General features: G+C 42.0%; 1 protein-coding gene across 1 annotated transcript in view; it reads right to left on the minus strand.

Moving 5' to 3' along the window:
• LOC124775146 (UTP--glucose-1-phosphate uridylyltransferase-like) overlaps positions 1-13429 on the minus strand; it is a 266959-nt gene that overhangs the window by 107016 nt on the left and 146514 nt on the right. The gene's annotated exons all lie outside the window — the stretch shown is intronic.

The following is a 13429-nucleotide window of genomic DNA, read 5'->3' on the forward strand; positions in this document are numbered from 1 at the left end:
ATGGATATGTGTGTGTGCGAGTGTATACCCCTTCTTTCCCCCTAAGGTAAGTCTTTCTGCTCCCGGGATTGGAATGACTCCTTACCCTCTCCCTTAAAACCCACATCCCTTCGTCTTTCCCTCTCCTTCCCTCTTTCCTGATGAGGCAACAGTTTGTTGCGAAAGCTTGAATTTCATGTGTATGTTTGTGTTTGTTTGTGTGTCTATCGACCTGCCAGCACTTTCGTTTGGTAAGTCACATCATCTGTGTTTTTAGATATATTTTTCCCACGTGGAATGTTTCCCTCTATTATATTTAATTTATCTGAGTTGCATATAAGGGATACCATTTTCCATTTTAAAGACTCAGTGAGGCTTCTGGACCTCATTTTTTATTTCAAATTGTCGTAATTGTCACACCTGAGAGACCTGAAAGCCAGAATGCTGAAGACACTGAACATCACAAAGTGCCTTAACTGGAAAGTGGACAGGACGCATCTGCTCCTGTTTTATATGGCTTTTGTGCATTTGCAGCTAGAGTATGGGTGCAGAGTGTATCAGCAAGGCCTTGTTATTTGAATATCATTGATGCTCTCGACCATAAGGGTATTCGGCCAACTCTGGGTGCTTATAATACCGGCCCCATGCCCAAACTCTATGCTGAGGCTGGTGAACCACCACTTATAATCTGATGGCAACTCCTCGTGGTGCATCAGTCATGTAAGTTCCTTGCAGATCCGAATTCACCTGCACACCATACTGTTGCTCATCCACTTCTGGAACATCTTTTCTCCAAATGTCCATAAGCAATAAGGACATTTCAGATCACTTGGTGTGGAGCAAGCCAACCCTAAACCCAGGGTTTTAACTATCTGCCACACTGATTACAGCATAGGCTTAGGGTATTTTTAGATCTGGTGCAGGACAGGAGAGATTGCACTCCTGCATCCCTGTATGTTCTTAATACATTATTTTATTACATTTTAAGTGAGCACCACAACTCCACAGGTGTCTTCATGGAAGAGTCAAAACAGGGGGATTCTGTTGGTTGATCTGTTGTTTTCCCTGAATGTGTTATCAAGGTCCAACTGTCTCAAGGCTTTACTGTTTTTGACATGGAATTATATGCAGTCTTATGAGTACTAGAACAGTTGAGATGCGCTTCAAGTACTAAATTCCTTGTCTGTTCCAATTCTCTGAGTGTCCTTCATTCTCTACAACTCTTGTACTCAGGAGAGAGAGTCATCCAGAATATCCAGGATGCCTTCCTCCAACAACAAAGGCTGAGGAAGGAGGTGTCTTTCTACTGGGTACCAGGTCACATGGGAATTGCAGGGGACTGAAAGGGCTGACATAGCAGCCAAGGAGGAGTGTTGCAATTCTCAGTTGCTTCAGTATGCCATCCCCCTGAATGCTATTTACATCACTGTTGAGATACAGAATCATGTGTTGATGGGAGACGAGTGGCTAGAAGTGTCAAATAATTAGCTGCATCTCTTAAAGCCTGCTTTGCAGCCATGGTGTACCTCCTTTCAACCTCAAGGATGGGATGAAGTCCTAGTCACTCATCTTCGCATAGGCCATAGTCTTCTGACACCTGGCTTCTTTCTCCAGCAAGAGGACCCTCCCACATGTGGTGCTTGTGGCATGTAGATCACTTTGCACCCTACTTTACTAGACTGTGTTTTACTTTCGCACAAGAAGGCACTGTCAGATTTGCCAGCGAATCTTCCCTCTACTTTAAGTGACGTTCAAATGAATGAAGTGCAGCTTTTAAGGTTTTGTGATATGTCCAAATTGTTTTTGAAAATTTTAGGAAGTTGTTTTTAATTTGTTAGCAGGGTGACTGGTTCACCCAAGATTTTGTAAGTGGTAAGCCAGTTATGTTTCCCTGTGTCTTTCTTTTAGCACCTGTATGGTTTTACATCTGTTTTAATGCCAAGTGTCAGATCTCCCACCCTTTCTAAGTTGTCTTCAGGCATGTGAGATAGATTGATTGTGTGAATTGATGCCAGGTGAGGACGGAGTGAGTGAATGAGGGTCATTTTATAGATTTCCTCCGCAATGCATGTGACAAGTTTAGCAATTTTATCCACATTCATTTGTTTTAGTGAGCACCTGTAAGGTCCAAACACACACACTAAGAATACAAACAACAAGAAACAGTAACAAAAAGTATCCAGTTTGGTAGCCACAAAAGGTGGTTATATTTTAAGTGATTACTTATAAATATACATTATTGTTCATTGGAGTTACAGTTTGTTGCTTACTTTTTTTTTTAAGCATGACAGTTCACTTATCACATTTAGTGTTTCATCAACTGGTTCAGCTATTTAATCATTTTAATCATTCATTTTTACTGGCTTTTTTACTTTTAAGAGCATTTTCTTTTCTCTTTTACTGCCATGTTTTGTGTAGCTGTGATCTTCAATTTGACTGTCAATGCTTTGTAGCTATTGCATAGGTATTGATATTTATGAAACATTTTTCATTTTTAATGACACTGTACACTTACATTTACTCAGAACATTATTTATTCTAGAATGAGAATTTCACTCTGCGGCGGAGTGTGTGCTGATATGAAACTTCCTGGCAGATTAAAACCGTGTGCCAGGCCGAGACTCAAAGGTAGGAGGCGAGGTACTGGCAGAAGTAAAGCTGTGAGGACGGGGCATGAGTCGTGCTTGGGTAGCTCAGTTGGTAGAGCACTTGCCCGCGATAAGCAAAGGTCCCGAGGTCAAGTCTCAGTCCAGCACACAGTTTTAATCTGCCAGGAAGTTTCATATCAGTGCACACTCCACTGCAGAATGAAAATCTCATTCTGGAAACATCCCCCAGGCTGTGGCTAAGCTATGTCTCCGCAGTATCCTTTCTTTCAGGAGTGCTAGTTCTGCAAGGTTCGCAGGAGACCTTCTGTAAAGTTTGGAAGGTAGGAGGCAAGGTACTGGCAGAAGTAAAGCTGTGAGGACGGGGCGTGAGTCGTGCTTGGGTAGCTCAGTTGGTAGAGCACTTGCCCGCGAAAGGCAAAGTTCCCGAGTTCGAGTCTTGGTCCGGCACACAGTTTTAATCTGCCAGGAAGTTTCATTACTTATTCTCTTGCTTAGTAGGTGGTAACATTCACTAGGTAGCTTCTTGCTTTCCAGATTGAAGTAGATTTGTGGCAACCATTGACCACTAGAACACTATCATTCAACTTTGATGTTATAATCTTTACCTCTGCTCTATTTGTCATTGTGTCTGCATGCCATTATGAGTTGTTCAATTAATGAATCACTTGTTGGTGACTTACATCCTCTACCGTATCATCGTTAGGACTGGAATTGCCACACTAGTGACCACGACAATGCTCATAAACATCATTTTTGATATCTACAACATGGATTTGCACTTTTTCATGGACTGAAAATGTGGTTCAAATGGTTCAAATGGCTCTGAGTACTATGGGACTTAACATCTGAGGTCATCAGTCCCCTAGAACTTACAACTACTTAAACCTAACTAGCCTAAGGACATCACACACATCCATGCCCAAGGCAGGATTCGAAACTGCGACCAGAGCAGTCGTGCGTTTCTGGACTGAAGTTCCTAGAACCACTTGGCCACAGTGGCTGGTGACTAAAATGTGGCTATCTTTTGTTGGACTTCTATGTTTGCCAGTTTTACAGCTTGTCACATCTGGATGTAGTGTACTGGAAGTGTGTGAATAGTGTATATTTTCCCAATCTGAATGTGTACAGTGCTACACTTGACTACATTCCACGAAACTTTATTCTGATGTTTATTTAGTTCTGTGTGTGTGCCTTATTAACTATAAATCCTGCAGCATACTATGTGTTGAACTCTGTGCTACCCCATCACATTGCACTGGTAGACTGTGAATCTTAAACATGTTGTCCTCCACATCCTACTGTTAAACTGGAGCAGGGAAAATTCCTACCTTACATGACTCAAACGGACAATCTAACCCTCCAACCACACAATGACATGAAAAAAGTGCACTGACTTCAGTGTTCCCACATGGTAATGTTGATTTCACCACTTTGCATGTTGCACAACCTGTTGACAATGTTCTGGACCTGATATTACCTTGCAATGTACAACTACTATACTTCATATTTTGCTTCTGCCACTTGGTGGCCTGGGATCTGTGCACTATTTTCCTTCTATGCATATGGTCCACTTCCCAGCTCCATATGACTTCTCAGTTTTCACATTCTGCACCTAGGGCAGTACCTCTTACAACGGACAGCTGCACTTCCATGCCGCCCACATTGGGGTCCCCTGTCACCCCCATGTGAGCCTTGGATGACAACACATTGTGTCCATTTTCCGCACATCCATGCAATGCTACCTTTGATGGCCATGGTAACCCCTGCTGCACCACCTATCATGCTATCGCAACTACTACATCATGTGCTGCATGTGGTCATCACATCAACCTCCGCACAATGACCTTGGGTAATGCCTCACTGGGACATCTGCAACTGTTCAATCAAGATTTTGCCACTGTCTATTGTGTACTGCTTTCACTGATCACCGCAGGTCCACCTCCTACACTAACACCTACACAAATGGCTTTATCCAGCAGGTTTCCTAATTTGCCTCAGTTACTGAAGGGTAATCCACATACAGTAAGTGGTTTGCCTTCACAGATAACATCTTCAGCCTTTATGGCATTATGGACAAATACTAGTTAGTCATTTACACTACAACACGAACCTTATCAGTGACTTGGTCCTCTCTATGCCTGCCCATCACAAATATTCTGTGGCTAAAAGTACTACTATTGAACATACGTCACATCCCCCTTCCAATGTCATGTGTCATCATGATGAGAACTTATGATTGACAGCTTCACCCCAACTTTGGCAGCACCTTTACATGTCACTGGACGTCAAATTAATGCTGAACATTGTGTTGTGGACATTGTGGCTCATCAAACTTCCATATGAACTGCAATTAAAATTATTGTTAAATGTGTCTGTTCCACTGGAAAATAAGTTACATCTCGTGGATCAAACACATAGCACCTAGCAGCACAGATGCATTACTGTTAGCACAAGTGGTCATTTGGATGTAAATGTTGGCACTACAAGTGCCCCCCCCCCCCACCACCACCACCACCACCACCACCACAATCAGGCCACACAAAAGCAAACACAGTTGCCCAGGATGAGACACAGCCATATGGTGTCAATCTTCATGCACTAACTGCACCAACTACTCAAGTACTTCTAAACTCTACCAAGGAAGCAGCCTAACAGCACAACACCTCTGTGCAGACTCCAACAGAGGCCATGCACGTGATATGGCTTACTCCCCAGCCTGTGCACCCCCTCTGCCAGTCCCACACTAATCTGAACATGCCGTTTGTAACTTCCACTCATCCTGCACAGTAAACTCCACATGAGCACCAGTTTAGGCACCCCGGCCTGCATCCCTTCTACACCATGCCTCGTCAAACAACAATTGGCCAATGACTCTACATCTTCCAACAGTCGACTTTATGTTAGCATGATATGGCTTCCCTACTGGTCGCATGATACTTTTGAGGATGCCATTTGAACTTCTACTTGTAGCGGTTCTGCCTGTTTTATTTTCTTCCTTTGCTGTCCTTAGTATCAATGTACTGCATTGCTACGCTGTTTAAAAAATGGGGTTTGTAATTTGGACACTGATTATGGTAAATAATGAAGCCGACAGATGCACAGTTATGCATCATAGTCTATTACTTTCACTTTTCACAACTCCCCCATATACACATTTAATATGGCCTGTGCACTATTGTTCAACTTTCGATAAGCCTCAGTAATAGTTTGCAGGCAAAAATTCACATACTGATACAACAGTTTCCTGTTGAATATCTATGAGCAGTAAATACCCACAAAGTTCACAGTTCTTGAAGAATAGAAATGTACATATGGAGCAGACATGGACATTGCTTCAACACATGGCCTATTGGTGTAGCACTTATTTCACTGTTAAGTTGATGCATTGTTGTTATTCTAAACAACACAGGTTCCTTGTCTGAAACTCAGCCATAGGCTGACTGTCTCGTGACCAAAAATTGGGCCCTCTTATATCATCACAATAATAGGTACAGAAACTACACATTGTTCAAAGTTAAATTTACTGAAATTACAATTAAAACTTAACTCCTTAAATTAACTGAATACATAAAAAAATTGTGTCTTCTTTATAATTTCTTCTACTACAAGAGTTAAGCCAAATTATTTGTTTAAATCACGAAATTAATAAATGTGTCGTTGTTGTGGTCTTCACTCCAGAGACCGGTTTGATGTAGCTCTCCATGCTACTCTATCCTGTGCAAGCTTCTTCATCTCCTAGTAGCTTCTGCAACCTACATCCTTCTGAATCTGCTTAGTGTGTTCATCTCTTGGTCTCCCTCTATGACTATTACCCTCCACGCTGCCCTCCAATACTTGATCCCTTGATGCCTCAGAACATGTCCTACCAACCGATCCCTTCTTCTAGTCAAGCTGTGCCACAAATTTCTCTTCCCCCAATTCTATTCAATACCTCCTCATTAGTTATGTGATCTACCCATCTAATCTTCAGCATTCTTCTGTAGCACCACATTTCGAAAGCTTCTATTCCCTTCTTGTCCAAACTATTTATCGTCCATGTTTCACTTACATACATGGCTACACTCCATATAAATACTTTCAGAAATGACTTCCTGACACTTAAATCTATACTCAATGTTAGCAAATTTCTCTTCTTCAGAAACGCTTTCCTAGCCATTGCCAGTCTACATTTTATATCCTCTCTACTTCAACCATCATCCGTTATTTTTCTCCACAAATAGCAAAACTCATTTACTATTTTAGGTGTCTCATTTCCTAATCTAATTCCCTCAGCATCACCTGACTTAATTCGACTACATTCCATTATCCTCGTTTTGCTTTTGTTGATGTTCATTTTATACCCTTGTTTCAAGAAACTGTCCATTCCGTTCAACTGCTCTTCCAAGTGCTTTGCTGTCTCTGTCAGAATTACAATGTCATCGGTGAACCTCAAAGTTTTTATTTCTTCTCCATGGATTTTAATACCTACTCTGAATTTTTCTTTTGTTTCCTTTATTGCGTGCTCGATATACAGATTGAATAACACTGGGGATATGCTACAAAACTGTCTCACTCCTGTCCCAACCACTGCTTCCCTTTCATGCCCCTCAACTCTTATAACTGCCATCTGGTTTCTGTACAAATTGTAAATAGCCTTTTGCTCTCTGTATTTTACCCCTGCCACCTTTAGAATTTGAAAGAGAGTATTCCAATCAACATTGTCAAAAGCTTTCTCTAAGTCTACAAATGCTAGAAACGTAGGTTTGCCTTTCCTTAATCTTTCTTCTAAGATAAGTCATAGGGTCAGTATTGCCTCTTATGTTCCAATATTTCTATGGAATCCAAACTGATCTTCCCCGAGGTTGGCTTCTACCAGTTCTTCCATTCGTCTGTAAAGAATTCGCGTCAGTATTTTGAAGCCGTGACTTATTAAACTGATAGTTCAGTAATTTTCACATCTGTCAACACCTGCTTTCTTTGGGATTGGAATTATTATATTTTTCTTGAAGTCTGAGGGTATTTCGCCTGTCTCATATATCTTGCTCACCATATGGTAAGAGTTTTGTCAGGGCTGGCTCTCCCAAGGCTGTCAGTAGTTCTAATGGAATGCTGTCTACTCCCGGTGCCTTGTTTCGACTTAGGTCTTACAGTGCTCTGTCAAGCTCTACAAGCAGAACCATATCTCCTTGTTCATCTTCATCTACATCCTCTTCCGTTTCCATAATATTGTCCTCAAGTACATCACCCTTGTATAGACCCTCTATATACTTCTTCCGCCTTTCTGCTTTCCCTTCTTTGCTTAGAACTGGGTTTCCATCTGAGCTTTTGATATTCATACAAGTGGCTCTCTTTTTTCCAAAGGTCTCTTTAATTTTCATGTAGGCAGTATGTATCTTACCCCTAGTGAGATATGCCTCTACATCCTTACATTTGTCCTCTAGCCATCCCTGTTCAGCCATTTTGCACTTCCTGTCAATCTCATTTTTGAGACGTTTGTATTCCTTTTTGCCTGCTTCATTTACTGCTTTTTTATATTTTCTCCTTTCATCAATTAAATTCAATATTTCTTCTGTTACCCAAGGATTTCTACTAGCCCTCGTCATTTTACCTACTTGATCGTCTGCTGCCTTCACTACTTCATCCCTCAAAGCTACCCATTCTTCTTCTACTGTATTTCTTTCCTCCATCCCTTTCAATTTGTCCCTTATGCTCTCCCTGAAACTCTGTACTACCTCTGGTTTAGTCAGTTTATCCAGGTCCCGTCTCCTTAAATTCCCACGTTTTTGCAGTTTCTTCAGTTTTAATCCACAGTTCATAACCAATAGATTGTGGTCAGAGTCCACATCTGCCCCTGTAAATGTTTTACAATTTAAAACCTGGTTCCTAAATATCTGTCTTATCATTATATAATCTATCTGAAACCTTCCAGTATCTCCAGGCTTCTTAGATGTATACAACCTTCTTTCATGATTCTTGAACCAAGTGTTAGCTATGATTAAGTTATGCTTTGTGCAAAATTCTACCAGGCGGCTTCCTCTTTCATTCCTTAACCCCAATGCATATTCACCTACTATGTTTCCTTCTCTTCCTTTTCCTACTATCGAATTCCAGTCACCCTTGACTATTAAATATTCATCTCCCTTCACTATCTGAATAATTTCTTTTATCTCATCATACATTTCATCAATATCTTCATCATCTGTGGAGCTAATTGGCATATAAACTTGTACTACTGTGGTAGGAGTAGGCTTCATATCTATCTTGGCCACAATGATGTGTTCACTATGCTGTTTGTAGTAGTTACCCACAGCTTACCCACACTCTTATTTTTTTTATTCATTATTAAACCTACTCCTGCAATACCCCTATTTGATTTTGTTTTTATAACCCTGTATTCACCTAACCAGAAGTCTTGTTCCTCCTGCCACTGAACTTCACTAATTCCCACTATATCTAACTATAACCTATCCATTTCCCTTTTTAAATTTTCTAACCTACCTGCCCGATTAAGGGATCTGACATTCCACACTCCGACCCGTAGAATGCCAGTTTTCTATCTCCCGATAACAATGTCCTCCTGAGTAGTCCCTGCCCAGAGATCCAAATGGGGGACTACTCTGCCTCTGGAATATTTTACCCAAGAGGATGCCATCATCATTTAACCATACAGTAAAGCTGCATGCCCTCGGGAAAAATTACAGCTGTAGTTTGCCCTTATTTTCAGCTGCTCACAATACCAGCAGAGCAAGGCCGTTTAGGTTAGTGTTACAAGGCCAGATCAGTCAATCATCCAGATTGTTGCCCCTGCAACTACTGAAAAGGCTGCTGCCCCTCTTCAGGAATCACATGTTTGTCTGGCTTCTCAGCAGATACCCCTCCGTTGTGTTTGCACCTACATTACATCTATCTATATTGCTGAGGCATGCAAGCCTCCTCACCAACAGCAGGGTCCATGGTTCATGGGGGGGAGGGGGTATTAATAAATATCGTTATGCAAACAATACTTTTGACAAAACTGAAAATTACTTGGACATTAATTAAGGGCTGGTTTTGCTAAAATGTTTCCAACCTGAGCCAAACACATACTTTAAGAATACTAGCATTTTCTCTCCCAAATGTTTACATTTATTACAGAATTTATGTTTGTTTATATGTCAACAACAGAATTTAAGTTACGAAACAATCACTGATTTCGCCCTGTAATGAAAGATACTAACTAGGAATAGCCAAAATAAATTACAAATCAATTACATACATAAAACTAAGCTCAAAATTAGATCTGGTGTTATATTCTTTAAAACTGAGGGCCAACCTTTCTCTTTTATCAAAATACAGATTGTACTCATGTATGCTAATGGCAAATAGTTAAAAGTAACAAAACAAATTTAAGGAGGGATATGGCAAAACAAGAGGGGAAGTAAAATCATCCCATCTTGCTTGTAGTCAGATACTCGCCCTGCACAGTAAACTATTTATGTGCACAAGTTTATGCACTCTGGCCTACACACCTTCTACATCAAGCCTCATCAAACAACAATTGGTGAATGACTCCTCATCTTCCAGCAGTCATCTTTATGTTACAGACCACATGTCAGGCCTTCGATTTGTTATCAACACTGGCACAGAGGCTAGTATTGTACCTGTGGCATTGGCCCTCCCTTGCAAATTCCCTACCAAACTGTTGTGCTTGGTGAAAAATGCTTGCACCAAAGTCCTCAGCACTGTGGATCTGAAAGTTCATCTCACATCTGAACTGTTTTTCCCATCAACATTTCACATTACTGATGTCAACGAACCAGTGTTCAGCATCAACTTCTTTACAGATTTTGGATCTTCACCCAACATCTCAGGACTCCAAGATCAGTGACATCTGTCTCTCCAGTGTCTCATCCCAGTGTGCTCTCCCCTCATGCTCTGACAAGTTCTAACAACACATCAATGGCGGTGCTCTCTCATGGCATGTCCCACAGATTAACACATCATAAGTCTAACCAAATGCCTTAACCCGCAAAAGTTATGACTTGCAAAGCGTTAGTGAAGCACTCAACATCTGAATCACACACCCATCAAACAACAATTGGGCTTCCCCCACACACCTTGACCAGAAGAAAATTGGCTCATTTTTATCTATGCAGGAACTACTGTATCCTGAACTCTTTAAATGTCATTAGATAACTACCCAATCCCTGACATCCAAGGCTTCACCCAATTGCTTAATGGTGCATGGGTGTTTAGTGTCCTGAACTGCCACAAGGCTTACGACCAAATACCTATGTTCACTGATATCATTCCAAAAACTACACTGATCACCCTCTTTCAACTTTACGAATAGTGTTTCATGCCCTATGGCCTCAAAAATGCAGCCCAAATGTGGCAGAGATTTATTGACTACTTGTTCAGTCTGCATTCATATATGCTTAACTTGATGACACTTTGATGTTTTTGATTTACCATTAAGGACCATGAACAGCTTCAGTCACAGTCCATGTTATGTCTCACTGCAAGGGTATCGAGATCAGTCATGAAATGTCACAACTGACCCATGACAGTGTCACCTTCCACGGTTACACTGTTTTGTCTGACAGCATCTAACCTACGTCAAGCTAACTGACAACCTATCTTTACCTTTGGACTCCCATGAACTCCTCGGTATCATAAATTTCTATGGCCACCACTTCCCACATACTGCCTCTATCCAGGCCCCCTTCCTGATGTGCTCATTGTTAATGACACCTCAGGCACTAGGAAGATGCCTTGGACGGACAGTATGATCACAGATCTCGAGTAACTCAATACCACCCTCACCTATGCTGTCACAAAAGAATCTTTCACCCTCTCAGCACAAATGGTCAATGTCTGACCATGAACGTCTTGGGGTCTATGAGACAATCAAACACTTCCATGACAATATCAAGGGACACAAATTCACCATCTTTAAAGATCATTCCCCACTGGCTGACGTCATCCATAACCCTAGAAAGAATTTTCCACCTTGAGGGCTATGACACATGGAACTCATCTGCCAGTATTCCACAGATGTACAGTATATAATCAGGACCACAGCTTATTTTTCTGTGTAAACATTAGTTTCACTCCCCTGGACATGAACAAATCAGTACACTTAAAGACAGATGATTCTGAGCTAGTCAAAATGTTGAAGGACACAGAATGCTCATTAATGTTCAAGTGTCACCTACTCCTGGCTTCCCCCATATCCCTCGTGTATGACACCCCAACAGGCATGCTCTGCCCAGTCTTGCCTGCCCCTCTCTGCCAGACAATCTTCATGTAGCTACATTAACTGACCAACCTGGGCATCAAAGCTACGACAAAGCTAATCACTGAATGTTCCATTTGGTCGGGAATAAAAAACAATTGTCACACTTGGATATGTGCTTGTATACTGTGTCAGAGGAGTAAGGTGGGATGGCACACCCAGCCCCTCTTGGACAACTCACTATCCCCGAGGGTCACCTAAGCCACATCCATATTAACACTGTAGGAACACTAGTACCCCCAAATGGTTTTCACTATATTCTATCAGCGACCAAGTTATGAGGTGGGTTGAAGTGGTGCCCCTCTCTGACATTACAGCAAAAAACATTGCTCGGGCTTTCATTAACTCCTGGATTGCCCACTTCAGCTGCCCCTCCTCAATTACAAGCAACCAGGGCCGCCAGTTTGAGTCCCCATTCTTCTCTAAACTTTGCAAGCTGCACGATTTGACGAATTTCACTCCACCGCTTACCACCCACAGTGCAATGGTCCAATGGTATGTTGAAACCACACACTTAAGACAGCACTCTTATGCTATGGAAGTTCCTGGTCAGAATCACTACCATGGACCCTTAGGGATGGATGCTACCTACAAGAAGATTCTCCAGGCATCACTCACAGACATCTTTTACAATGAGCCCACTGTCCTATGTGCCACATTTGTTGCCCCTCTTACTACCACACAGGACCATGATCTCCCAGCACTGGCTGATTGCATACATGCACAGAATGCACACATCCATACGCCATCCCCACAGCTACAGTCTCTACCCCATGTCTTTGTCCACAAAGAACTGGTGACTTACGATTATGTGATGCTCCAAGATGACTCTATCTGTGCATCACTCCTGCCTTTTTACTTGACCAATCACAAAGTCCTTGCTTACAGAGAGAACACCTCCACATCATACTTAATGGCAATGGTCAAACAGTCTCATCTGATCAACTGAAACTGTCCCAGTTGCTCTCTGACAACCTTACTCAGGCTGCACCTATGTTCCTTCAGACTTGTCCCATGACCCCTGCCCACCTTCCATGGCCTCAGCTTCATCTTTCAGTGATCCAGTGTACAATATGTGTGTTGTTAGTGACCCATTCCCCCTCAAAATTCCCACCTGGCCCCCTTGTGTTTAGAGTGACATGTGTGACAGTTGTGAAGTACTGTGTGTCATTCCCATCTCTACCTTTGCACACCCAGCTCACACTGTGTTCACTGCCAACATCACAGATGTCAACATTGACAACATTTTTGTTGAGGTCAGGAACAGCACAGCCTTCATCTTTGTCATGTCACCAGTGCCTCAAGACAATGCCTCCACCATGCACATCCAGATCTTGAACTCTTTCGAGCTTCTTCCCAACAGTGACCAGGATTTTATTTTGATGATATTTTCCTCTGATGGCTGACTCTCCGCCATCATCCTCATTTGACTCCAATTACAGATATCACTCTAACCAACAACCTCCCCCACTCACATGTAGGACATCCACTTCATCCACTGAAGTGGATATGAGATTTTTTTATTGATGGCATTGTCTGCTCTGCATGTCCTCTGTGCTCTACCCTTCCCAGGAGAGAGCTCTGT

The sequence above is a fragment of the Schistocerca piceifrons genome, chromosome 2 (genome assembly GCF_021461385.2).
Source record: "Schistocerca piceifrons isolate TAMUIC-IGC-003096 chromosome 2, iqSchPice1.1, whole genome shotgun sequence".
In the NCBI taxonomy this organism is placed as follows: domain Eukaryota; kingdom Metazoa; phylum Arthropoda; class Insecta; order Orthoptera; family Acrididae; genus Schistocerca; species Schistocerca piceifrons.